Here is a 26,089-nt window from a genome sequence, read left to right on the forward strand (position 1 = left end):
GTTGATTTGGATGTATGCTTTGGGTCGTTGTCATGCTGAAAGATTAAATTCCTCTTCATTTTTAACTTTCTAGCAGAACTGTTCATTATTCCCTCTACCTGGACTAAGGCCCGTGTTCCAGCTGAAGAAAAACAGCCCCAAAGCATGATGCTTCCACCACCATGCTTCACTATGGGTATGGTGTGTAGACCTTTTACATCCATTGTATATATACCCTGGTATATGTGCACAATTCCACCAGAACGGCAGTCGGGCCCTTTGTTAATATTACCTGTTTGCACATTGGGTGTATGTGCTATTATTAACCCTTTAACAAATAAAGCTTGTATTAATCCCATACTGGTGTGCAGTATTTCCTCTTCTCTAAATGACTTTGATTGGATTACTGGTTAATTTCCCAGGAAGGGCATCCCCTTTACTCACAAAGGCCCTGTGGGGTAAGCACTGGCAATTTTTTTTATCAAACCTACTCTTTCACTTAACTGAAATCTCTTATTTACCTATAGGTTTAGGTCAATACCCCAGTTGGGGAGGGTTATTTCTCATACCCCCCCACCCAAAGAAGACTGCATAAGTATGCACGTGTCATACCTATCCAATTCATGTGGTAACTGGAAACCACTGTAACCGCTACTACAGTGATTGCCAACAGCTTGAACAGCTGTTTTGCTGCTTAGTGAACACAGGGGGGCACTTGCTCAATGTGGGCAGCATTTAGAGAACACTTTGCATTTTATCACAAAATGCTTAATATTCCTTGATTGGACCAGGTGGAGAGGTAACATCATGATCACCACCTTGTCTAATAAGAGAATACTTAGCTTTGCATGCAGCTTTAAAGCCAAGATTTGGTTATAGTGTTGAAGATGTAACACTTCTGTAAGGTATTTATTGCTATCTGTTTCCATTTTCCAGTCACTTTCTGGCCCTTTGACAGCAAGAAAGAGCAGAGTTAGTCTGGGGACACAATTCCCTAGACAGTAATAAAACCTGACAGATGCTTAAAAGCTTAACTAAAGGCAAAACTTTTTTTTGGCTGAGTGGAAAGGGATTAGAATACCTGTCAGGTTTTTATTTATGTCTGTGCTCCCATTAGGGAAATTCCCATTCTTTATTTGTCATATTTACCATTATATTTGAAAGTGAAAGCAAAAAAAATCCCAAATTTTGGGTTGTCCCCAGGTAGGTAGATGGGAAATCTGCCAATGTGGGACACTAGTTTTGGTGACCCTGGTGACAACCAGGAAATTCCTCACTTAAAGGGATTTCCTCTCACTTCCTGTTTTGGCTATTGGACAGGAAATGAAGGGAAATCTATCAAATCCATACTGATTAGAGAAAAAATGATATACCAACAGAGAGGTTCCCCTCCAAAAATTTGGAAAATATGGCTTGACTGGCTGGAGGTGCCTGGGTTAGTCACCCCTCATCTAGTGCATTGCCTATTGCAAACATAATTCCCCAGCTTTGTACATATTATATTGTCAGGGTGATGATTAATATGGAGCTAACACTACAATATCTCATAACTGAGGACGTAACTTTAAGTGCTTTCCCAGAGTTCTTTTTGGAAACATTTCTATACATACTGGGCTAGATTCACATAGATTAGCGGATCTTTAGATCCGCGTAATCTATGTGATCTACGATCCGCCGGCGCACTTTTGCGAGGCTAGTGCAGTATTTACAAAGCACTTACCTCCAAACTTGCGCTGGCGGATCGTAACTTCCCCGGCGGAATTCTAATTCCGCGGCTAGGGGGAGTGTACAATTTAAATCAGGCGCGTTCCCGCGCCGATTTAACTGCACATGCGCCGCCGGCGATATTTCCCAGTGCGCATGCTCCAAATGACGTCGCTAGGACGTCATTGTTTTCGGCGGCAACGTAAATTCCGGCCATCCGTATTCCCGACCGACTTACGCAAACGACGTAAAAATTTGAAACTCGGCGTGGGAATGACGGCCATATTTAACATTAGCTACCCCTCATATAGCAGGGGTAACTATCCGCCGGAAAAAGCCAAACGCAAACTACGTAAAAAAAATGCGACGGGCGGGCGTTCGTTTCTGAATCGGCGTATCTCCTCATTTGCATATTCGCGAGTAAAACACGAAACGCCACCTAGCTGACAGCGGAAGATTGCAGCCTAAGGTCCGACGGTGTAAGTCACTTACACCAGTCGGATCTAAGGGAGATCTATGCGTAACTGATTCTTATGAATCAGTCGCATAGATCCGACCGTCGGATCTCAGAAATACGACCGCGTATCAGGAGATACACCGTTGTATCTCTTTGTGAATCTGGCCCACGATGTATGAACCTTTGTAATACTTGAAATGGAAAAGTTTAATTGTATCCACTGTTGAGCGTACAGAATTCAGTGTCTATGCTTGCAAGTTTTGTTTTTATTGTTTTTCTAATGGTTAATACTCTATTGCCGCGTACACACGATCGGACATTCCGGCATCAAAACCGTGGATTTTTTTCCGATGGAATGTTGGCTCAAACTTGTTTGCATACACACGTTCACACAAATATTGTCGGAAATTCCGAACGTCAAGTACGCAGTGACGTTCAATACTACGACGAGCTGAGAAAATTGAAGTTCAATGATTTAGAGTATGGGTCTAATTGATTCCGAGCATGCGTAGGATTTTTGTGCATCGGAATTGGCTACAGACGATCGGAATTTCTGACAAGAACTTTTGTTGACGGAAAAATTGAGAACCAGCTCTCAAACATTTTTTGTCGGATATTCCGACAGCAAATGTACGATGGAGCCTACACACGGTCGGATTTTCCGACAACAAGCTCACATCGAACATTTGTTGTCGGAAGTTCCGACCGCGTGTACGCGGCATATGACTTTGTGAACTATAGATGTAGAGTTGGGAATGGAAGGGGGGAATGGGTGGAAAATTGGAAGTAACATTTATGATGCAAAATATATGAAATAAAACTATTTGATAAAAAAAGACCAGTTACTGCTGCTCTCTCCTTGTGCAGTGTGACTGGCCTTGTCTCTGCACAGACTGCGTACAGCACTGTGATCATTCCCCTGCTACTTTTATATAGTAATATATCTATATCCTTTTCAAAACATTTGATGCACAGAAAAGTGGATTTATATATTTTTGGACTAAAGTTAAGCTGTTATTCAGTGCAAGCAGACAGGTTTTATTTTATTGCAGAAGAGACCTCTTCTGCAATAAGTTATATATCAGACAGGAGGCTTCGTATCTTATGCAATTCTTTCTTTACTAAAGCTCATAGCAGAAAGACATAAAAAACTTTATGGTAATTTACAATCCAAAAAACTCAAAAGGACTACCAATCCCAGCAGTCCCTGGGCCAACGTGGCCCCTCCCAGGCCTCAGCCTATATATGGGACTGTCTGAGGTAACCACATCCTCTTTCTTTCTGCTCATCGCAGCATATCAGATAAGTGTTAGATGATATATATATGTTTTACATACAGCTGTTATTATTACTATTGATTATTGAGCTGGGGGGAACCCCCCCTACCTGCCTTTTCTCTCAGCTGTTCATTCGTTTATGTCACTCGTTTCTATTTTATTTTATCTTTTCATGCGGTTTTTCCCTGCATTATATGTAATCGTGGTATGTAACCTTACAGCCCTTTTTTCTCCCCTGTGTCTTGTACCCACACTCGCCGGACGAAAGTGCGGACGTTTCCCCTCACACATCCGCTGTATAAATTTGCTTCCCCCCCCCCCCCGCCCGTCCCCCAGCAGTTTCGCCTGTCGGCGATACTACACAGCAGACGGCGCCATACTTCTCCCTTCTTCCCTCACGTTCGCGCGCGGAGGAGGGGCGGGACTCGGCGACATCCAATCAGCGCTCTGGGAAGCGTAGTCTCGCGAGACTTCGCCCCAGAGCGCGGAAGAGCGCGGGCTTTCTCCCTCACACCGCTGCCAGTGCAGATCGTCCGGTGTTGAGGTGAGGAGGTCCTGCTGTACTGTTCCCATCCTTTCCCCTTCTGCCCGGAGATACTTGCTTATCTCAGGCTCTTTTAACCCTACCATTTAACTCTATGCTTACAGCAGTCTGTAAGGATAGAACAAATAGTTTAAAGAGAAATATTTCTTCACTTCAGTATATAAAATTAATGTAGATATATACTTAGTGTATATATATAGATATATTTACAAATCGTTTTGGAAATTACCTTTCTTCATTATATATACACATATAAAGAGGTGGTCAGTGATTGTATACGGGTTATATACTCATGTCTGAAGACAATTATACTGCCCCCCTCGCAGGGGAGGCTTTTACCCTTGATACTACGCAGTTTATGACAGCTGCTCAGATCCAGGATCTGATTAACATCTCTGTCCAGACGGCTCTGGCCTCGGCCATCCCGTCCAAGGGACCACACACCTCTAAGCCTGCTATGACTAATCCGCCTCTAAATGGCGAACCGCCAAATAAGAAAGGCAAGGTTTCTTTCAAGCAGAAACACACGCTAGCAGCACCTGACTCCCCGACAGGGGAAGTAAACAATTTGTTCCAGGCAGTACCCTCCCCGGTCTGCCAACCCCAATATCCAACAGACCCTGACCGACCCCTGGGCCTCAGGGAGTTAGACACTAAGAGGCAACGGTCCTCACGAAGGACCAAACCTGACTCCTACGTCGTTTCCTCGGACGAGGACTCGCCAGGTGCTTCAGGGAGAAGCGAGTCTGATGACTACGGGTCTGATGAAGACAGACAGGATATTGAGGATACGGCATTTCACTCCAATGCCACCCCTGATACTCAGGGAGAAGTTATTTTGGATGCACTGGGGGAACCATTCTTCCACCCAGATGCCATCGCTCACCCGCGATCTGGCGACTGGTCCCCACTGCCTCACGTATCTCAATACGTAGAACATTGGGCCAGGAAATCCCTGGACAGACCTGCCCGCAACAAACTAAGGGCCGAATGCCCTAGACCAGCCATCCCCAACAAGGTGGTGGCCACACCAGAGGTGGACCCCATGCTAGCTAAATATCTAGCGAAATCAGGGAAACTCCCCAAAAAAGGGATCGAGCGGTCCTTTAAGGCTATCCAGGAACGCATCCTTGATTTAATAGGGCCCCTGACTAAAATTCTGAACTTATCAGAACAAGCAGCCGTTTCGGACCAACCAGTAGACCTAATGCAACTCCGCGGCTGGGCCCAGAGAGCCATTTGCCTAGCAGGTACGGCTAACACCTCCTGCTCAATCGAGAGACGCCGTTCCATATTAATGCGGCTAGACCCCCAGCTATCTCACCTGGCAGAAACAGAACCCGGCCCTTCAGCGGGCGGTATGCTCTTTGGGGACAACCTCCTCAAAGACATCAATAAATTCGTGGGATTATTTTCGGGCCTTGACAAGGCCCAGACATCACTAAGAAAGTCAGGAACCGCGAGAGTTTTTAACAGGGCCGGCAGAAGCAGAGGCCGGTCTGCCGGCCGCGGTTCCACCTACAGGCCACAAAACAGAAACCCCCAATACCAGTATCAGCAGGCTCCTCCCACCTACCCCGTTCCAGTGGCGCAGCCAGCACCGTTTTTTCCACCCAGAGGCAGACCATGGCGCGGACGCGGCGGACGTGGTTACACACGATCACGACCTCCATTCGGTGAGTATTCCATACACTCCACAACCACACATACCAGTGGGGGGACGCCTGAAATATTTTATCCACGCCTGGTCTGCGATTACGGCAGACCCGTGGATATTGCAGACGGTCATGGGTTTCCAAGTAGAACTTCTATCTTCACCAATGTTAAATGTGGCCCCTCACCCCATCAATTTCACGAACCACAGCATTGCGCTCATCGAGAGCGAAATTCAGGACCTCTGGTCCAAACAAGCAATTTTAAAAGTACAAAATTGTTCCCCGGGATTCATAAGCAATCTTTTCCTTGTCAAGAAAAAAGGGGGCGGGTTCCGTCCCGTAATAAATCTAAGAAATCTGAACCAACATGTCTGCTACAGACACTTCAAGATGGAGGGCATCCACTGCCTCCGAGACCTCCTACAAACGGGAGACTGGTTAGGGAAAATAGACCTGAAGGACGCCTATCTCACCGTCCCTATTCACACGGAGTCACAACACCTACTACGATTCCGTTGGAAGACTCAGACGTGGCAGTTTACCTGCCTCCCGTTCGGGCTATCGTCAGCACCATGGTGTTTCACGAAGTTAATGAAACCAGTGGTAGCATCCCTACGAAGCAGAGGGGTACGTCTAATTATCTACTTGGACGATATCCTTATCATGGCCCACTCAAAGGCCCTAGTGTCCCTTCACATGTCCTGGACGGTGTCTCTCCTACAGACACTGGGTTTCTTAATCAACCGCGAAAAGTCGGTCCTAGACCCAGCCCAGGGGATGGAATTCTTGGGTTTCCTGGTGGACACCAAACAAGCGGTCCTCCGCCTCCCAAAAACAAAGTTAGCCCTAATTCGAAAGGAAATCAGGGCAGTACTCCGCAAAGGCTACTTGTCCTTGCGGGTTCTGGCCCGCCTAGTGGGACTCTTAGCTGCATCCATCCAGGCCATCTTCCCGGCCCCACTTCACTACAGGGCCCTTCAGAGACTCAAAATTTTACATATTCGCCAGGGACTCAGGTATGCGGACGAGATCCCCCTCTGTCCGGAGGCAATAGAAGAATTGCAGTGGTGGCTCCGCCACGCGGTCGAGTGGAACGGCAAGACCATTTTCAATTCCGGGCCCGACATCATCATAGAGTCGGACGCGAGTCGCCACGGCTGGGGCGCTCGCTGCGGGGCGGATTCCACAGGGGGGACTTGGTCTACCTCCGAGTCGGAATTGCACATCAATGCCTTGGAACTGTTGGCGGCATTTTTTGCAGTCAAGAGCTTCATCCCTCAAGCTTCCAACTGCTGTGTACTGTTCCGCATGGACAATGTGGCCGCGGTTCAGTACGTCAACCGCTTGGGTGGCACCAGATCCAGAGTCCTTGCAGATCTGGCGAAGGAGTTCTGGCATTTTTGCTTGGCCCGCAACATTATCCCTATCGCGGAATATATTCCAGGAATCTCCAACACGGTAGCCGACTGGTACTCACGCCACCTTACCGACTCCAGCGACTGGCAGCTGGATCGCCCGGTATTCCGCCTTCTGGAACGCCTTTGGGGCCCGTTGAACATGGACTTGTTCGCTTCTCGCCTCAACCACCAGCTGCCCCACTTCTTCAGCTGGAGGCCCGATCCAGAAGCATCCGCGGTGGACGCGTTCCGCCACATTTGGCCAGAAGGAACTCACTATGCGTTTCCCCCATTTCAGATGATACCCAGAGTTCTCCTTCATGCCTCGAACCAACATGCGACAATTGTACTGATAACACCCTGGTGGCCGACACAGCCCTGGTTCCCCCTCCTCTTGGGGATGGTCGTGGACTACCCCAGACTGATTCCCCTGTCCCCAATGTTGTTGACCAACCCGTCCGGGGAACCCCATCCACTAATCATGGAGGGCAACCTCCACCTCCTAGCGTGGCTGATTTCAGGATCTCAGGATCGGACCTCAACCTTTCAGGATCAGCTAGGGACCTCCTCGCTGTGGCCTGGGCCCCTGGGACCAGATCAACCTACCAATATGCCTGGCGACTCTGGGTTCGTTGGTGTGATCAACGACAGGTTGATCCCATACACGCTCCTGTGTCCGTAGTGGTAAATTATTTGGCAGAGTCATTTGATTCTGGCAAATCTTACAGCTCCATCAATATATACCGTTCGGCCATATCAGCATACCACTGTCCAGTTAATTCGTTAGCTGTAGGAAAACATCCATTAGTCTGTAGACTTCTGCGGGGTATTAGATTCCAACGTCCCCCTAGGCCCAGATATCAGTCAACTTGGGACGTCTCTAAGCTATTGGACATGTTTGCTTCATGGGAGGACAATGAGAGATTGCCCCTACGGCTGTTATCTTTCAAACTCACAGTGCTACTCTGTTTGGTCTCAATCAAGCGCGTCTCAGACGTAAGAGCGTTAGACATCTCCAGGCGGCAATTCTCGCCTCAAGGAGTCAATTTTTCTGTGGTCCGTAGGACAAAAACGAGTATCCAATCTGTCTTCTACCCCTTCTTCCCCACTCACCCGCGGCTTTGCGTGGTTCAATGTTTACAAACTTATGAAGCACACACGTCGATGCTTCGACCATCTAATCTGTCCCAACTCTTGGTCTCGTACGTCAAGCCCCATCACCCAGTCTCTTCCGCCACACTGGCAAGGTGGGTACGTTCCACCATGGAAATGGCGGGCATAGACGTCTCCTTATTCGGAGCGCATTCTACTAGGGGTGCTATGGCTACGAAAATCGTCTCCTCTGGAGGCTCTCTTCACGACCTACTCAGGGCGGCTGATTGGTCATCAGAATCCACCTTTCGTAACTTCTACTTCAGACCGGAGGCCCATGTATCCATGTCAATTTTATGAGTTTGTTTTTATGCTTGTGTGCATTATTAATGTTTTTGTTTGCTTTAAACTTGCATAAGATACGAAGCCTCCTGTCTGATATATAAATTGAGATTTTCCTAGCTGGTGAAGGAAAATATTAGTTATATGAAGACAGGAGGCGAGTATCTTCCCTCCCTTCCCATCCCTATTACGATTATCTCTCTCTTTTTCCTTCCAGGCTATTGAACCTCACAATCCTGACCCGGAAATACGGATGATTTAAGTGGCTCACAATCCCTGTTGGATTGCAGTTGGTCTGTTTTCTCCTGAAGGTGACGGCCCGGTCGACCCAGTATGCTTCGGTTTTCCCTTGATCCCCGTTGGGATGAAGTCAGTTCGGTGGAAGCGGTCCAGTTGGTATTTCCCCCTTTCGCTCCCTGCAGACGCGGAGATCGTGTTCCAACAAGGAAGCCCCTGATCATCATAAGGAGAGAGGATCGGACTTACATTTCTGATTACACGGTTTTTACACAAAGAAAGAGGATGTGGTTACCTCAGACAGTCCCATATATAGGCTGAGGCCTGGGAGGGGCCACGTTGGCCCAGGGACTGCTGGGATTGGTAGTCCTTTTGAGTTTTTTGGATTGTAAATTACCATAAAGTTTTTTATGTCTTTCTGCTATGAGCTTTAGTAAAGAAAGAATTGCATAAGATACTCGCCTCCTGTCTTCATATAACTAATATTTTCCTTCACCAGCTAGGAAAATCTCAATTTATACCTACCTGCCTGCTGTCAGCATTCTACAGCATCCCAACCAAGCAGGGCTTTTTTTCAGCAGGAACGTGGGGGAACGCAGTTCCGGCACCTCCTGGACTAACTGTATGTAATGTCAAGGGGTGTGCTGCAGGGTATTGATGCTCACTGCTGGCGGATCTATTCTAGCTGGAGGGGATCTATTTTTGCAGGGGGGTCTATTGTTGCTGAAGGAGATCTACTGTTGGGGGATGGGTCTATTGTTGATGGCTGCCAGAGATTCTATTAATGCTGGCTGTTATACTTATCTCCACTGTGCAGTTTGTTTTGCACAGAGTGGCCCCGATCCTCGTCTTCTGGGATCCCTCGGCGGCTGTCTCGGCTCCTCCCCGCAATAGCTAACCCCCTTCATGGGAAGCTCTCTCCCAAGGGGGTTAGCTTGTGGGTGCAGCCTCCCTCAGTCCCCCTAATACTTACCTGAATCCCATTTCTGTCCAGCGATGTCCACAAGTGTCTTGGCCTGCCGGGACTCTCACTCCTGATTGGCTGAGACACAGCAGCAGTGCCATTGGCTCCCGCAGCTGTCAATCAAAGTCAGTTAGCCAATTAGGAGGGAGAGGGGGTGGGGCCGAACCACAGCTCTGTGTCTAAATGGACACATGGAGCTGAATCTCGGGATGCCTCCATAGCAAACTGCTTGCTGTGGGGGCACTCAACAGGAGTGAGGGGCCGGGAGCACAGAAGAGGCACCCAAGAAGAGGAGGATCTGGGCTGCTCTGTGCAAATCGTATGCAACAGAATAGGTTAGTATAACATGTTTGTTATTTTTATAGAAAAAAAGGAGACTTTACAATCACTTTAAGGTTTCTTGACTGTTGCTTGGCAACGTAAAGTTTCAGCACCCTCATTAAAGTTTCCATAGGATTAAGGTCTGGAGACTGAATAGGCCACTCCATGACCTTAATGTGATTCTTCTTGAGGCATTCCTTTGTCAATATCTTTTGGGTCATTGTCATGCTAGAAGACCAACCCATTACCCATCTTCAGTGTTCTGGCAGAAGGTTCTCATCCAAGATTTTACAATACATGGCATCGTCCATTGGCCCCTCATTGCGACACAGTCGACCTGTACCAATGAAGATGGCCAAAAACGAACACACAGAAGAATATGCTGGCACTAGCGAGAGACATAGACCGTTGGAGGAAAGGTGAGTATCATTGCCTTTAGTTCCCCATAAAGCTGGGTTCACATCTCCTGACGGATGCAGGGGTCCGGTGTGTCCCTGTTCTCTATTTCATGGATGAATCAGGGCCAGATTTTTTCCTGAATTTGGCGCTGAAATGGAGCAAAAGACGCACAGCATTCCTGTGCAAGCTGCTCCGCAACGGAGATATCTCAACTGGCTCCTTAGGCTTGTTTCACACCTATGCATTTTTTGTGCTTTTTGCATTTTGCAGATTTGCACTATAGAAAGTGTTCCATGGGATACCATGTTAAATGAACTGTAGTTCGAATCTGCAAAATGCAAAAAGAACAAAAAATGCATAGGTGTGAATCAAGCTTTAGAGAGCCAATCACAATCTCCTGTCGATCATGGCGAGGCCTGTTCTAAGTGCAACCTGTCCTGTTAAACTGCTGCATTGTCTAGGCCACCGTGCTGCAGCTCAGTTTCAGGGTCTTGGCAATCTTCTTATAACCTAGGCCATGTTTATGTAGAGCAACAATTCTTTTTTTCAGATCTTCAGAGAGTTCTTTGCCATGAGGTGCCATGTTGAACTTCCAGTGACCAGTATGAGAGAGTGAGAGCGATAACACCAAATTTAACACACCTGCTCCCCATTCACACCTGAGACCTTGTAACACTAACAAGTTAAGCCTTGTACACATGACCGAGGAACTCGACGGGCGAAACACATCGTTTTCCTCGTCGAGTTCCTTGTTAGGCTGTCGAGGAACTTGACAAGGCAAGTTTCTCCATTCCCGTCGAGGAAATAGAGAACTTGCTCTCTTTTTGGCTCGTCGAGTTTCTCGACAGTTTCCTCAATGAAAATGTACACACGACCGGTTTCCTCGGCAAAAAAATATCTCCCAGCAGTTTCTTGCTGGTTTTTGCCGAGAAACTCGGTCGTGTGTACAGGGCCTTACATGACACCAGGGAGGGAAAATGGGCTAGGCCATCTTTATGTAGAACAACAATTCTTTTTTTCAGATCCTCAGAGAGTTCTTTGCCATGAGGTGCTATGTTGAAATTCCATTGACCAGTATGAGAGATTGAGAGCGATAACACCAAATTTAACACACCTGCTCCCCATTCACACCTGAGACCTGGTAAAACTAACGAGTCACATGACACCGGAGAGGGAAAATGGCTAATTGGGGTCAATTTGGACATTTTCACGTAGGGGTGTACTCACTTTTGTTGACAGCGGTTTAGACGTTAATGGCTGTGTGTTGAATTATTTTGGGGGGTACAGCAAATTTACACTGTAATACAAGCTGTACACGTAATACTTTACATTGTAGCAAAGTGTAATTTCTTCAGTGAAATGAAAAGATATAATAAAATATTTACAAAAATGTGAGGGGTGTACTCACTTTTGTGAGATATTGTGTATAGTTTTTTTTTCTTGGAATTCAGCTTTATCCTTCCATCAGTATGTTAAAGCGGTGGTTCACCCTAAAAGACAAGTTTCTACCATGAAATCCAGCATACTAGCGCGAGCTACAGTATGCCTTTATTTTTATTTTTTTGCGCCGTACTCACAGTTTAATCCCTTAGTTAAGTTTCAGACTTTCAGACTCCCCGCAGGGAATGGGCGTTCCTATGCAGAGGGAAACATGATTGACAGCCGGCTATGGCGCATCACGCTTCCTGAAAATAGCCGGAGTAGGACTCGACTGTTCACGGCGCTATACGGCGCCTGCGCACAGACTAGGAGCTGACTGCGCAGGCGCCGTGAAGAGCCAAGTCCTATTTCGGCTATTTTCGGGAAGCGTGACGCGCCATAGCCGGCCGTCAATCATGTTCCCCTCTGCATAGGAACGCCTACTCCTCGCGGGGAGTCTGAAACTTAACTACGGGATTAAACTGTGAGTACGGCGCAAAAAAATAAAATAAAGGCATACTGTCGCTCGCGCTAGTATGCTGGATGGCATGGTAGAAAAAAAAAATATTTTTTTAGGGTGAACCCCCGCTTTAATAAAAGGGTTTTAAAAACTATTCCAAGGGGAAATTTGCCATACATTTTTACCCTATGACTATGAAATTAGGAGAAATCTTAGTGGGGATACAGATAGCAATAAAAACAAATAGAGGCTCTAACCCTCTCCCATCTGCATAGAAAACAAACATTTTAGCTTGAGCTGCAGATTTTTAATATAGCACAACCTCCAGGCTTTAATTACAAAGTTTGTAATCAAAACATATTACTACCTCTTCTGTTCTAAACTTAGCATTTATAAAAGAGTGTTATGGATAAACGCCAGGAGATTAGTTGAAGGTAGGCTTGCCAGAGTAGGTCAACCTTTGTACATAAATGTATTCCTGTTATGAAACTCTTTGTGCTCCACTCGTTCTTGCAGCAAATCTAAGCATTTCTAGCAGCAATAATCAGCCTCTCCTGCTCTGGCGAATTTCTACTGATGTGCAGACAGTAGAAGTGTTACACAAGCCTTGGCTGCCCTCGGGGACCTGTACAAAGGTCTTTGCAGAAAAGGGGATACTATGTTCCCTTCTGCATGGTCCATCATTTAATCTTTTCCTCAACATTAATATTATATTTTAGAAGGCTAACCGTGAACCTTAGTCATCCGGTTTCCATGACAACCTGACAGAAGCATTTATATTTAGCGCCTCCGACCTTACATACAAGCATCTGGAGGCTCTGCTATATTTAATGTCTACGAGACTTTAAAGAAAAACACGCTTCTTAAAGCGGAGTTCTGCCGAAAAAAATAATTCGAAGTCATCAGCTATAAATACTGCAGCTGCCGACTTTTAATGTATGGACACTTACCTGTCCTGGGCACCCGCGATGTCGGCACTAGGGATGCAACGGATCAAAAAAATCACGGATCGGATCGATCCTCGGATCAGGAGTCACGGATCGGATCATTTACGGATCAGCAAAAAAAAAAGAAATTTGTTACACCCACCTAATCACTACCACCCCCTCCACCCTGGTGTCACCCCCCTCCACCCTGGTGTACAGACATGCTCCCCAGGTGATGGTGTAGCTCCTACCTGCAGGTGCAGAGCTCACCGATGCTGTCTCCACATGTCTGCAGGCAGTTCCGGGTCTGTAGTGAGCGCGCTGAGGCGGGGAGGCGTGTCACGCTGTGCTCTGACAAGCACACGGGGGTGGAGCAAGATGGCTGCCGCTCCGGAGCTAGGCCTAAGCCGGGGACTTTCCTACGGCCGAGGCTCTGGAGCGCTCCGCGGATCGCGTGGTGTGCCGATCCGAACGGGGTGACCCGTTCGGATCACGGATCGGTGACGATCCGTTGCACCCCTAGTCGGCACCCAAAGCCGATCTGTCCCTCGGCTCTCGGGTGGAGGCGCCGCCTTCTTCCGTAGGGGAATCAGGAAGTGAAGCCTTGCGGCTTCACTTCCTGATTCTCTACTGCGCATACGTGAGTCGCGCTGCACGATCCCACTGGTCCCTGCTGTCTTCTCCCAAAAGACAGCGGGAGTGGAAGGAGTAGGCGCCGGACATGGCATAGGTCACTGCTGCAACCTATGCCCTGGATTACACAGGTATCTGCTCCCTCCTGCCAAATGTGACACCGGAGGTGGGAGGATTCCAAAAAGCGGAAGTTCCATTTTTAGGTGGAACTCCGCTTTAAGATAGCATCCAACGATTGATTGTTAAAATGTGCTTTTACATGGTTTCCAATTGGACTGTGTTTGTTATAAAGCTCTGCTTGACACATTTAAAGTGACACTAAACACTGGGAAAAAAATATGCATTCCTAATGCAAAAAAATCTCTTCTCTTGCTGTTAGCCTCCTTCAAACTTCCAAATGTATTTTTTTTTTGTTCATGCTGTGATCTGACTTCCTGTTAGAGGGTGGCTATGTTCGTTCTCCATGGTCCCACTGTATGTAGGGATGTAGCCACCCTCTCTTGCTTGCTCCCAAGATGGACTATGGAATTTGTAGTATGCAGGGCCGCTGATAGGGGGGAGAACCACCAGTCCTCCTGTAGGGGGCCCGGGCACACACGGGGACCCAGACAGCAGAGGGAATCGGTGAGGTCAGGCAGAGGGGCAATTACAGAAGGATGCCTTGTGCGGCTTTTTGCAGGAATTAAAAGTCGGTTTCCCTTCTGCCAGCTTTCAGCTGCTGCAGGGAGAGACACAGGGCATTTTTCCTGTAATTGCTTCCCCTCGCTGCAACCCCCCTCCCTGTTCTGCCTGCTTCTGATCCCCCTCTGTGTGCCCCCAGTCACTGTGCTGCCCTCCACGGCACTGCCGGCTTACCCGTCTTGTAAAAAAATAACAAATTGTAAAAAAAAATCTTTTCAAATTGTAAAAAAATTACTTTTTAAATTGTAAAAAAATTACTTTTTAAATTGTAAAAAAATTACTTTTTAAATTGTAAAAAAATTACTTTTTAAAAAGTATAATAATTTTTAATACAAAAATGTTGGCTTGCTGGAAAGTATGTCCATATACATTATAGTATGCACTTAATACGTGGGCTCCTTTTGCATGAATTACTGCATCAATGCATGGAGGCATTAATGCAGGCAATCAAAATACAAAAGAAAAAATACCGCGCTATCTAATAATGTGTGAGTGGAGCAGCTAACACAGCAAGAAAGATCAATTTGCTAGAAAAAATATTGTGGAAAATGATTTGAATTCCTAGTGATGAATTCATAAATAAATAAATAGAATAACCAATGATCATATACAACACCACTTGTGACAATGGATAGTGTTACCATTAGTAGTAGTCCATAAACATCAAATGAATGGATACTAGTGACAAGAAACTGGGCGGAGCCAGAAAATAAAAGTGAATGAAAAACTGTTCATTAAACAAAGTTCATATACTATATGCTTGTAAATATGATACACTGTAGAGGATATATGACAGATGTCACAAAGCCAGGAATCATTGATAAGACCTCAGGCAGGGAAATCCAGGGGTTCACACCAGGTGATGGTTTACAGCAAATCCCAGAGATGACACATCAGATATCCCAATGTAAAAGAAGAAATTGAAGCGCACATAATTCCGTATAAAAACAAGGTATTTATTAAAAGAGAGGAACTCACATATTGCAGTGGTAAAACAAGCTCATAAAATCAGGGTAGCAATAATGACAGCAGTCCTCCCCGACATGTTTCGCAACAATAGTACTTAATCTGGGGTCTTATCAATGATTCCTGGCTTTGTGACATCTGTGATATATCCTCTACAGTGTATCGTATTTACAAGTTTGATTGGCCCAGTGGGTATATGCCCTTCTGGGTCCAATCTATCCGGTAAGCCCCCTATCATAAGTGGTGGTGGATTTTCTGTCTAGCAATCACCGTTTGATTTTGTCTATTCACCTAGTCACTGGATTCTTCGTATATGAACTTTGTTTTATGAACAGTTTTTCATTCACTTTTATTTTCCGGCTCTGCCCAGTTTCTTGTCACTAGTATCCATTCATTGGATGTTTATGGACTACTACTAATAGTAACACTATCCATTGTCACAAGTGGTGTTGTATATAATCATTGGTTATTCTATTTATTTATGAATTCATCACTAGGAATTCAAATCATTTCTAGCGCTACACTTTTTCCACAATGCAGGCGATCAGCCTGTAGCACTGCTGAGGTGTTATGGAGGCCCAGGTTGCTTTCATAGCATCCTTCAGCTCGTCTGCATTGTTGGGTCTGGTATCTCTCATCTTTCTTTTGACAATACCTGTGTTGCTATGGATATTTAGGTGATATTATAGCAAATGTATTTGTTTGGTTTGATTGCATAGCTGGATTTTTTAAACTAAGCTCCCCCCGTTGATATCCAAATAAGCCAGTTGAATTGGTTTAGGTTGCTAAGCAGAGGACAGGATATGATGTAAGCGAAAGTTGGGGGGAGGGGATTAGGTTTTGAAATAGGCATGTGGTGAGACAAAGGAGTTGGTTGTGGAAGACAAAGAGGCAAGACATGGCTGCTAGAAGCTTGAGGACTTTGGAGAAAGTTGTTGGACTTTAAACAAAGGATCATGAAGACATTCATCAACTGAAAGCCCAAGTTGAGAAACTGTTGCATACATATTGTACTGTACATGCTTATTTATGCTAGAAAGGATAATTAGCTTGTGCATGTTGTAGGCATATTATTTGAGCTATGAATTGTGTTTTGTGCAGTTGTACAGTATGTGCAGCTTTTCTGTTTAGTAAAGCATTGATACACTACAGAAGTCTAAGGCCCCGTACACACGGTCGGACCAAACCGATGAGACTGGCCCGTCAGACCGTTTTCATCGGTTCACCTCTGAAGTGGCCGTACGGCCTGATATATGTACACACCATCAGTCCAAAATCCGAGCGGGTCAGAACTTGGTGACGTCAAACACACGACGTGCTGAATAAAACAAAGTTCAATGCTTCCAAGCATGCGTCGACTTGATTCTGAGCATGTGCAGGTTTTGAACCGATGCTTTTCTGTACTAACTATCGGTTTGGTCCGATGGGGCAGCGGTCCATCGGTTTGGTTTTGAAGCATGTTTAGAAATTTTGGACCGAAGGAAACCAGACCGCTAGCCTATACACACGGTCGTTTGGCCTGATGAAAATTAACTTCGGTTCATTCTCATCGGACCAAACCGACCGTGTGTACGGGGCCTTAGTTTCCTTGGCTTTTATTGCAAGAACCTGTAAAAAGACTAAAGCAAAACAATACCACCCAGATTCTCTATGGGATTTAGGTCAGGCGAGTTTGCTGGTCGATCAAGCACAGTGAGACCATGATCATTAAACCAAGTATTGGAACTTTTGGCAGTGTGAGCATGTGCCATGTCCTGCTGGAAAATGAAATAAGCATCTCCAAAAATCTGGTTAGCAGAGGGAAGCATGAAGTGCTCTAGACTTTCTTGATAGAGGGCTGCGCTGACTTTGAACTTGATAAAACACAGTGGAAACAACACCAGTAGATGACGTGGCTTCCCAAATCATCACTGGCTGTAAAAACTTCACACTGGACCTCATGCAGCTTGGATTCTGTGCCTCACCACTCTTCCTCCGGACACAGGGACCTTCATTTATAAATGAAATACAAAATTTGATGAAAGAGGACTTTTGATCACTAAGCTACAGCCCAGTTCCTTTTTCTCCTTAGCCCAGGTAAGAAGCATTTCATGTTGTCTCTGGTTCAGGAGTGGCTTGACACAAGGAATGCGATATGTCTGTGTGTGTGGACTTTTGAAGCACTAACACCAGCCTTAGTCAACTCCTTGTGAATCTCCACTAAATTCTTGAATGGCCTTTGCCTGATCCTTACCTGAGCCAGGTTAAACCCTGATGGGGTTTACTTCCTCTTTATTTCCCTGCAAAGGTAAAGCATAATGGGCTACTATGCATCGTAGCCCATTATGTGTCACTTACCTGAAACCGAAGCCTGCAATGTCACCGCTGTCCCCACTATCAGTGAGCGTCCATCTTCACCCCTCTTCCTTCCGGGGTCTCGATCTCCGGCTCTGTGACTGGCCGGAGTTGCATGATGTCCCGGGAGCCACCAGTCACAGAATGACCCCTTTATAAACGGCACGATCTGCCCTTTCTAAAGTGTGCATGCGGAGTAGACGTCGGTGCACGGCTTTCTTGTAAATATCTCCTAAACCGTGGAGGTATAGGAGATATTTCCAGCACCTACAGGTAAGTCTTAATATTGGCTTACCTGTAGGTAAAGGTGGTTGTACATGGTGTACAACCACTTTAAACATTAGCTTTAAGAAACCATGTGAAATAATGTAGTAAAGTTCAAATATGCTACATACACCGTCACCTCTTTGCTTAGGTTTCTTCAAGCTTCCTCATAAAAAAAAAAAATGATTTGGTTGGCAACATCTGTCTTTCTTAAATTCCTGCTGGCTCTAACATTACATATGATATTTTTCAGCTGATGCTCTGGCATATTTTTAGGATACTTTTTTTCGATGAAAGTAAGCTGACAAAAGCTGACTACTGTTCTCCACTGTATGAACGTGTATCCATGGAACAATTGTTTGACTTACCAGTGTGTGCCAGATGGTTAATGCCTATATATCTGTCTGATAGGGATGAGCTTCGTATTCAAGTCGAACTCATGTTCGATCGTTAGTCGAAATACGAACAAAACGGGTCGTTCGCACCAAATTCGAGTTACGTTTCATCGCTGGCTGATGATTGGCAAAGCATGCACTATGACCCGCATGCTTGGCCAATCACAGCGCGCAAAAAACGGAGAGCCATAATTGGCCAAAGCCAGGGTGGCTTTGGCCAATTATGGCTATGGGGGTTTAGTACACGCCCCACACTATAAAAGGCCGCCTGCAGGTCGGCCTTGTGTAGTGTGTTGCGGTGGTTAAGAGAGGACCGAGAGAGTGTCATTTTTTGCAGGTAGATAGAGCAGGCAGGTAGGAAGGCAGGCTAGTCAGTTAATGTTACAGTGTGTAGAGGATATATATACATCCCAGGTGTTGTACATACATTTATACACTGTATGGTTTAGCTAGATCAGTTCTTCCTAATTTACTGGCAGGCAGGTGATTGTGCTAGCTGCAGTATTCTTACGTGGTTTATTGCCTGTGTCCTCTGTAGTTTGCACCTAAAGCTACTTGGTGTGTACTGGCCGTGTGCTCTGTAGTTTGCACCTAAAGCTACTTGGTGTGTACGGGCCGTGTGCTCTGTAGTTTGCACCTAAAGATTCAGGAGCAGTGATTTTAATGATGCTTAAATAAAAAAAAAAAAAAAATCCTTTAAATATTGTACCTGCTGGGTGTCTATAGTATGCCTGTGAAAACGTCTTTGAGAACCCGGGCCTTGCCCGAGGGAACATGTATCAATGGAAAAAAAGTTTTAAAAACTGTATTTTTTTCAGGAGTCCTAAAAAAAACGAGCGTTTTTAAAACTTTTTTTCCATTGATACATGTTCCCTGGGGCAAGACCCGGGTTCTCAAAGATGTTTTCACAGGCATACTATAGACACCCAGCAGGTACAATATTTAAAGGAATTATTTTTTTTTTTTTTTTTTTATTTAAGCATCATTAAAATCACTGCTTCTGAATGAATGAAACTTATATATAGCGAGGCGAACTGAATCGCTTCTGGGCGCTTGAATGTTACTGTCTCTTGACATCAAAAGAGCAGAGTTTTAATCTGTCTTCTGAAGGCCAGGTGGTTTTCCTCCAACAGAATGCTGGTTGGTAAAGCGTTCCATAGTCTTGGACCTTGGAATGCAAACCTTCTTTCTCCTTTGGACTTGTATCTGGCTTTGGGTACCTTGACCAGGTTTTGGCCAGTGGATCGCAGAACGCGATTGGCATTGTGGGGTTCTATCTTATCGCAAAGATATTGCGGAGCCTTCCCATGGATGCACTTATGTGTCAGACAGAGTGCTTTAAAAGCAATTATGTCTTTTACTGGCAGCCAGTGAAGGGTTCTCAACGAAGGTGAGATTGATTCCCATGTTTTTTTCCCAGTCACAAGTCTGGCGGCCGTATTCTGCATGACTTGCAGGCGAGTGATTTGGTATTTTGGCAGTCCGAGGTAGAGGGCATTTGCATAATCCAGTCTGGAGTTCACAATTGTCCCCACCACGACTGCTACGTCTTCCTTAGGGATAAATGGAATAAGTCTGCATAGTAGGCGCAGCAGATGGTGAGAACTGCTGACTACTGACCCTATTTGTGCAACCATTGTCATGTAGGTGTCGAAAATGACCCCGAGACTTTTGACTTTGGTGCTAGGGGAGATGGTTTGGCCCAGAATGGGCGGTGGGGTCCAGGTTGTAGCCAGTTGACTCTTGCGACTGGCCCGAAACAGAAGAAGTTCTGTTGTGGAGCTGTTGAGTTTAAGATAACTCTTAGTCATCCAGTTTTCTATCAAAGAGAGGCATGTCTCTAAACGTTTTTAAAACTTTTTTTCCATTGATACATGTTCCCTGGGGCAAGTCCTGGGTTCTCAAAGACGTTTTACGACAATAACTTGCATATTAGGCTTTAAAATGAGCACTTTTGAATTCGAACGTTCGAGTCCCATAGACGTTAATGGGGTTCTAAATGTTCGCGTGAACGTTCGGTCCGTTCGAAGGTTCTGGTGCGAACCGAATGGGGGGGTGTTCGGCTCATCCCTACTGTCTGATATCTGATGTCTTTGAGGAATGTTGAATTTTTAATACATATACTTCTCAGCAGGATCTTTGCTACAAGGGAGCCGGAATTAAAAATCTAGTCAAGGTTCTCGCTCTGTTTTCCCTACTCTGCCCAAAACTAGAAAAAAGAAATTGGACTTTACTTTAGACAAATCCGTTTAAGGTGGATTTTGATGGGATGCTGCCATTTGAGCAATACGGTGGTGACCAGAAGACCAACTTTCCAGATAGGGCACCACATCAGGAGACAAACCATAGCCAAGGACTGAGCTGCGATTTAAACTAATGCAGCAGTAGTTCAGAACCAGAAAAATATAAACATGAAAACAAGAAACAAGAGAGTAGTCTAATGTCACAAGCTCAAATCAGGAGGCCTATAAGGATGGCTTAGAAATAAAAGCATCAATTTAGCAGAAACTACTCAATACAATGACTGCATTGAACTGGTGAACACAAGCACCCATGAGAGCAAGCAGTCAAAGAACATTTGTCTGCACATGTGTTGCTCCCAAGCAACAATAACAGCTATCCTTTCTGAGTATACTGTACTCCTAGTTTCAGGGTCGTCTTAAAAGCATCATGGGCCCCTGGGCAAAGTAATGTAGTGGGGCCCTTACTAGCCTGCCCCAATTTACGCACCTACTTTCAAGAAAAAGTATAAATACTGTAGTTGAATTAAACATATATTTATTAGTACGTTCAATTAAATAGATTTTAGAAAATTAAACATACCATAAGTGAAAGACTAATCAACACAAAGGGCACAGTACAGGGGGGGGGCAGAAGGGCACAATACTGGGATCAGTAGGGCACAGTACAGGTTCCAGGAAGCTTCACAGAACATGGCCATCCCAGGACAGCTTAATAAAAAGCATGGCTGTCCCATCAAACTCGGGACAGTTTGCAAGTATGATGTAAAGTATGATGTAATGCACCAGGGGTGCCCATGCATTAAGAAAGCCCTGCCCTAGTTTCAACCATACAGTGGACAACTGGATTACAAGACGGATGGGATATTTAACTATTTTCTGCAACTGCCATATATACTTTATATACATATCAGTAATCAGCAAGGAACAAAGTAAACAATTCTGTAACCCCAATGAGAAATAGCCCTTGACTGATAAGAGTACACGGATTGCTAAAGGTTATATAGTATGCTTATTGCTCCTTGCATTGTCTTGTTGAAATTGACCAACAGTATATATAATGGGCAGCACAGTGGCTACGTGGTTAGCACGATTGCCTGACAGCACTAGGGTTGACTTGAATCTCAAACATGGCACTACTTGCATTGAGTTTGCAAGTTCTGCTTTGCCTGCCTGGGTTTCCTCCCACACTCCAAAGACATGCTGGTAGGTTAATTGGCCCTAATATGGTTATGTGAATGTGAATGCAAGATAGAGACCGAATCTTTGGATGCTGCCATCTCTAATTTTACTTTCATTTCATTTCAAAGAAATGCCCATAATGTATGTTAAAATTAATCCCACAACCCTGTAATTCTAATGCTGTAGACTTAATTGGCCTTTTTTTATGTGGGGACATGGTCGATAAAGATTTTTTATACATTTGGCTATAGTTATTGCACACTTAAAGCTGAGTTCCACCCAAAAATGGAACTTTCGCTTTTCGGAACCCTCCCCCCTTCGGTGTCACATTTGGCACCTTTCAGGGGGGGGGGGTGCAGATACCTGTCTCAGGTATTTGCGCCCACTTCCGGGCATAGATTCCTGTGGGAGTCACACCACTCCCCCCCCCCCTACTGTATCCTAGGGAAACACACTGGTCCCAGGAGAGAGCGGGGACCAGTGAGGATGGGCCGTGCCGCTCGCGCATGCGCAGTAGGGAACGGGCAGTGAAGGCGTAGCGCTTCACTTCCTGATTCCCTCACCGAGGATGGCGGCGAGGGCAGCCGAGAGACGAGCGATTGCTTGACCATGGCTGCCAACATTGTGGGCGTGCTGGACAGGTAAATGTCCAAGTCAGCAGCTGCAGTATTTGTAGCTGCTGGCTTTAAAAAAAAACATTTGGGTGGACCTCCGCTTTAAGCTTTCAGCTATAAAGCATGCCTACTAAGTCAAAAGATCTTGGCGTTTATATTAGATTTATCAGCAGGTTAGGGTAATAATTTCAAATTAATTATCACTTTCTCTGCTTAAACATGTTTATGAGATTGAGTAAAGATATTGCCGGTGCACTATGCCAGGAACTGGGATTTTGAATGCAGTGTGTAGGTGGTCCTGTAATGAAAAACTGTTTCTATTTCAGTCTAAATTAGTGTAGTCCTATTTTTGTTGTGTTTTTATTATTTTTAAAGCGGATCTCCCATGCCAAAACGTTTTTTTTTGAGGGGGTTAGTTAAACAGTTATTCTTAATGCTTACATTAACTCACGTTTTGCGTGTTCGTGGTCCGTCTATATGTGCTGCTGTCTCTAATAATAACTTATATTACGTCTCTTCAGCCGTTGCCATCTTCACTGTGGGCATTATGAATCCCACTAGCAGAGACTTCCTGGATGCGGTGATGCTGTAATCCCAGCATCCACCGCTCGATCTGTCCTGTAATGGAGAGATTTCAAATGCCCGCCCTCCTTCCATTGTTTACATCGCGCGTCACTTCCTGCTGGACGAAGTCGCGCGATGTTTCCTCTAACACGGGCCAAATATGATAACAAGGGAGCTATGACACAAGCTCCCAGAAGACACTGCGCGGGACAGGAAAGAACGGAAAACCCATCGGAAACCCGATGTCTGCAGACCGGAAGCCTATCTTGGTTATAAGGTACAGTAAACGTTTATTAAGATTGAGATTGTTTTATTTAGGGTAGAGCACCGCTTTAAAAAGGTGAATCCATCTTCAACTGATATTTAAAGGATACGTTCTTTTTGTAACAATAAAACTTTAATTATACATGTGCTGCAATGAGTTTCTAGTTGGAGTCCCTTTCCTCTTTTTTTGTATTCTTAAAGGATAAGTTCACCCTTTAAAAAATAATAATAAATGCATATCCGCAAATGTGCGTTACATTCTTTTTAGGCGCCTGTAAAGCATTGCACCAGCAATCAGCAGATTTTTTTTTTTTTGAAAAGCCTATGGCGTGTGAAAACACCCAAAAAACTCCACCCGGTGCAGAAAAAATGTGCACACACATAAAGAGTGTTCACAAAAATGTGCAGACGGGTGAAACGTCAAGTGGTCCTCCTGTGAAGAAGGGACCCAAAAACCCTGATCCCCCGGGGGGCGTTAGGCTCCAGACGGGGACTAAGGTACTGTGGTCCGAGCAACTGAAGCCGACACGTACCCAACTTCCGAGGAGGGACTGCCGAAACAGAACCCTCCCAGTACTAGGTGGGGCTCCCCGGAAGGGAGACCCCATGAGAGAAGGTGAACTAAGCCAGAAGGCCATGTCCACCCACTTCCAAGACGTTCAGGGCTGGCCCGAGGACCCGCACCCTAATAGTCACACAGTGAAAAAAACGTGCACAAACAAAAATAAGACAAAAACGTGACAAACATAGGCTTAAATAAAAAAAGTGGGGGAAAGGAATAGTGGAGAGGAGAGTGAAAGAAGTGGTCATTGTGGTGTACAATGACCAGGCCCTCCGGCCAGGAATAAAAAATTCCTCCGGTCCTAGCCAAAAGGCCCGGCCCAGGAGGCAGGTGCAAAAAAAAACGTGTATCTGGTGCAGTGACCGTGGTATCTTTAAATCAAAGTGACCCTCACTCACAGTGATTCTCAGATACCCCTTGACTGCCACTCCAGGGGCACATGCACCATAGGCTTTTCTTTCCAGATCCAACCCCCCGACCGGCCAGTGCAGCCCTCCACCCCTGCCAGCTAGAGAGGCCTTCGAGTTTTTCTTGGGGAGAACTGCTGCACCAGTTAGCAGCCTCTCTACTAGCCCCTCCAGACCCCCCATCAACCCGGGTGGATTTGCATGGCTCTGCCCCACTCAGCAAAGGGCATTACCAGCACCTCCTACCGGATCGTCGACAGGGATAGCACTTACACCAGCCAGCCAGAAGGCCAGACTAGAACTCGGCAAAAAAAACAAGACCAAGTGCAGCCACCCATCCTCACCAGGAGCACCCTTCCAGATGGCTCAGACGCAACCATAGGCCGGCCCCCAGTATCTATCGGGCAGCTCGGCGTAGTCCCTGCTGAAACCATCCTTCCAGGTGCAATGACGTCATTGGATTGCATCCACCCTCCCAACGGAGGTGCTTCAGCGCTCCTCTGACAACTGATAAGAACAGATACTACACTTGATCTTAGCCAAAAGGCCGAGAAGCGGCAGGGAAGACACCACGATCAGCACAGCCGGAGTGCAATGGCCGAGCCTCGCCCTGGGAGAACCACCTATATGATCATGGTGTCTCCCCTGCCAGGTAAGTACACAAACTCTAGTAAATTAGCAATCTGCAATTCAAAAAATTAAAAGGTCATCTATATATCTTGACCATGTAATCACATGTTGTAACAAAGATGATAGATGATCGTTCGTCATCTGGTGGTTACAGCGAGTTCATCCTTCGGTTGCTCGAGTTCATTCTTACTCAAAATGTTTTTTATTTGGCACCTCCCACTTCCTCCAGGTACAGGGTGTGGCTATGGGGACCATTTGTGCCCCCTCTTATGCTAAACTGTACTTGGGGGGGTGGGAGAGGCAATTATTTTCCAACGATCATCTATCATCTTTGTTACAACATGTGATTACATGGTCAAGATATATAGATGACATTTAAATTTTTTGGTCGGGCACCAGGGATGATTTTGGGCGGCTGATGGACGAACTCACTGTAAATGATTTTAACCTAAGCTTTACCATGGAATGTAGTCAGGATCACATTAATTTCCTTGACTTACAGATCCATATTGACAAGGAGGGTAGACTCCAAGGCCTCCTTATTTCATAAGCCTTCTGCCGGCAATACGGTTTTGCACGCTGCCAGTGCACACCCCCAACCTCTCCTTAACAGCATCCCTTACAGTCGATTTCTTCGGCTAAAAAGAAACTGTACGTTAGAGTCAGATTTTGTCAAGGCAGCTAGTAAATTGCGCGACAGACTATTGGTTCGGGGATACAGTTGATCCCTTTTGAAAAAATCTTTTAATAGAGTCATGAAATTGAATAGAAAGGATCTAATCCATTCAACAAAAATCCCTAAACCCAATACATCTGTTCACGTAATTACTACCGTGTTTCCCCGAAAATAAGACGTACTCCGAAAATAAGCCGTAGCAGGATTTCGAAGCAGGAACGAAATATAAGCCATACCCCCGAAAATAAGACGTAGTGATGGGCGTGTCATATGCGTAGCGGTAAACAAGACGTGATAGGCGTACTGTACTGGTGCGGAGCTCAGGAGCTGTAAAGAAGTCGTGCAGCCCTTCTTATCTGCTCCACTGTATCTCTAAGTGACCGGAGAGGTGTCGGCAGCCGGCTCCCCCTGTCAGGTGAAAGTGAAAGTAAAAAGTCTCCTCAGTGAAGTGAGGAGAAGGACGCTCTGTCCTCAGGGGAAGAAGTAAAGCTGCTCCCCAGCACT

General features: G+C 45.7%; 1 non-coding gene across 1 annotated transcript; it reads right to left on the reverse strand.

Annotated features, from left to right (window-relative positions):
• Nucleotides 1–24,768: 24,768 nt before the first annotated feature.
• Nucleotides 24,769–24,939, reverse strand: LOC120944494. The gene has a single exon (XR_005750396.1). It is a non-coding gene; the product is annotated as a U1 spliceosomal RNA (small nuclear RNA).
• Between the last annotated feature and the right edge of the window lie 1,150 nt (nt 24,940–26,089).

This window comes from Rana temporaria, chromosome 6 (genome assembly GCF_905171775.1).
Source record: "Rana temporaria chromosome 6, aRanTem1.1, whole genome shotgun sequence".
Lineage (NCBI taxonomy): Eukaryota > Metazoa > Chordata > Amphibia > Anura > Ranidae > Rana > Rana temporaria.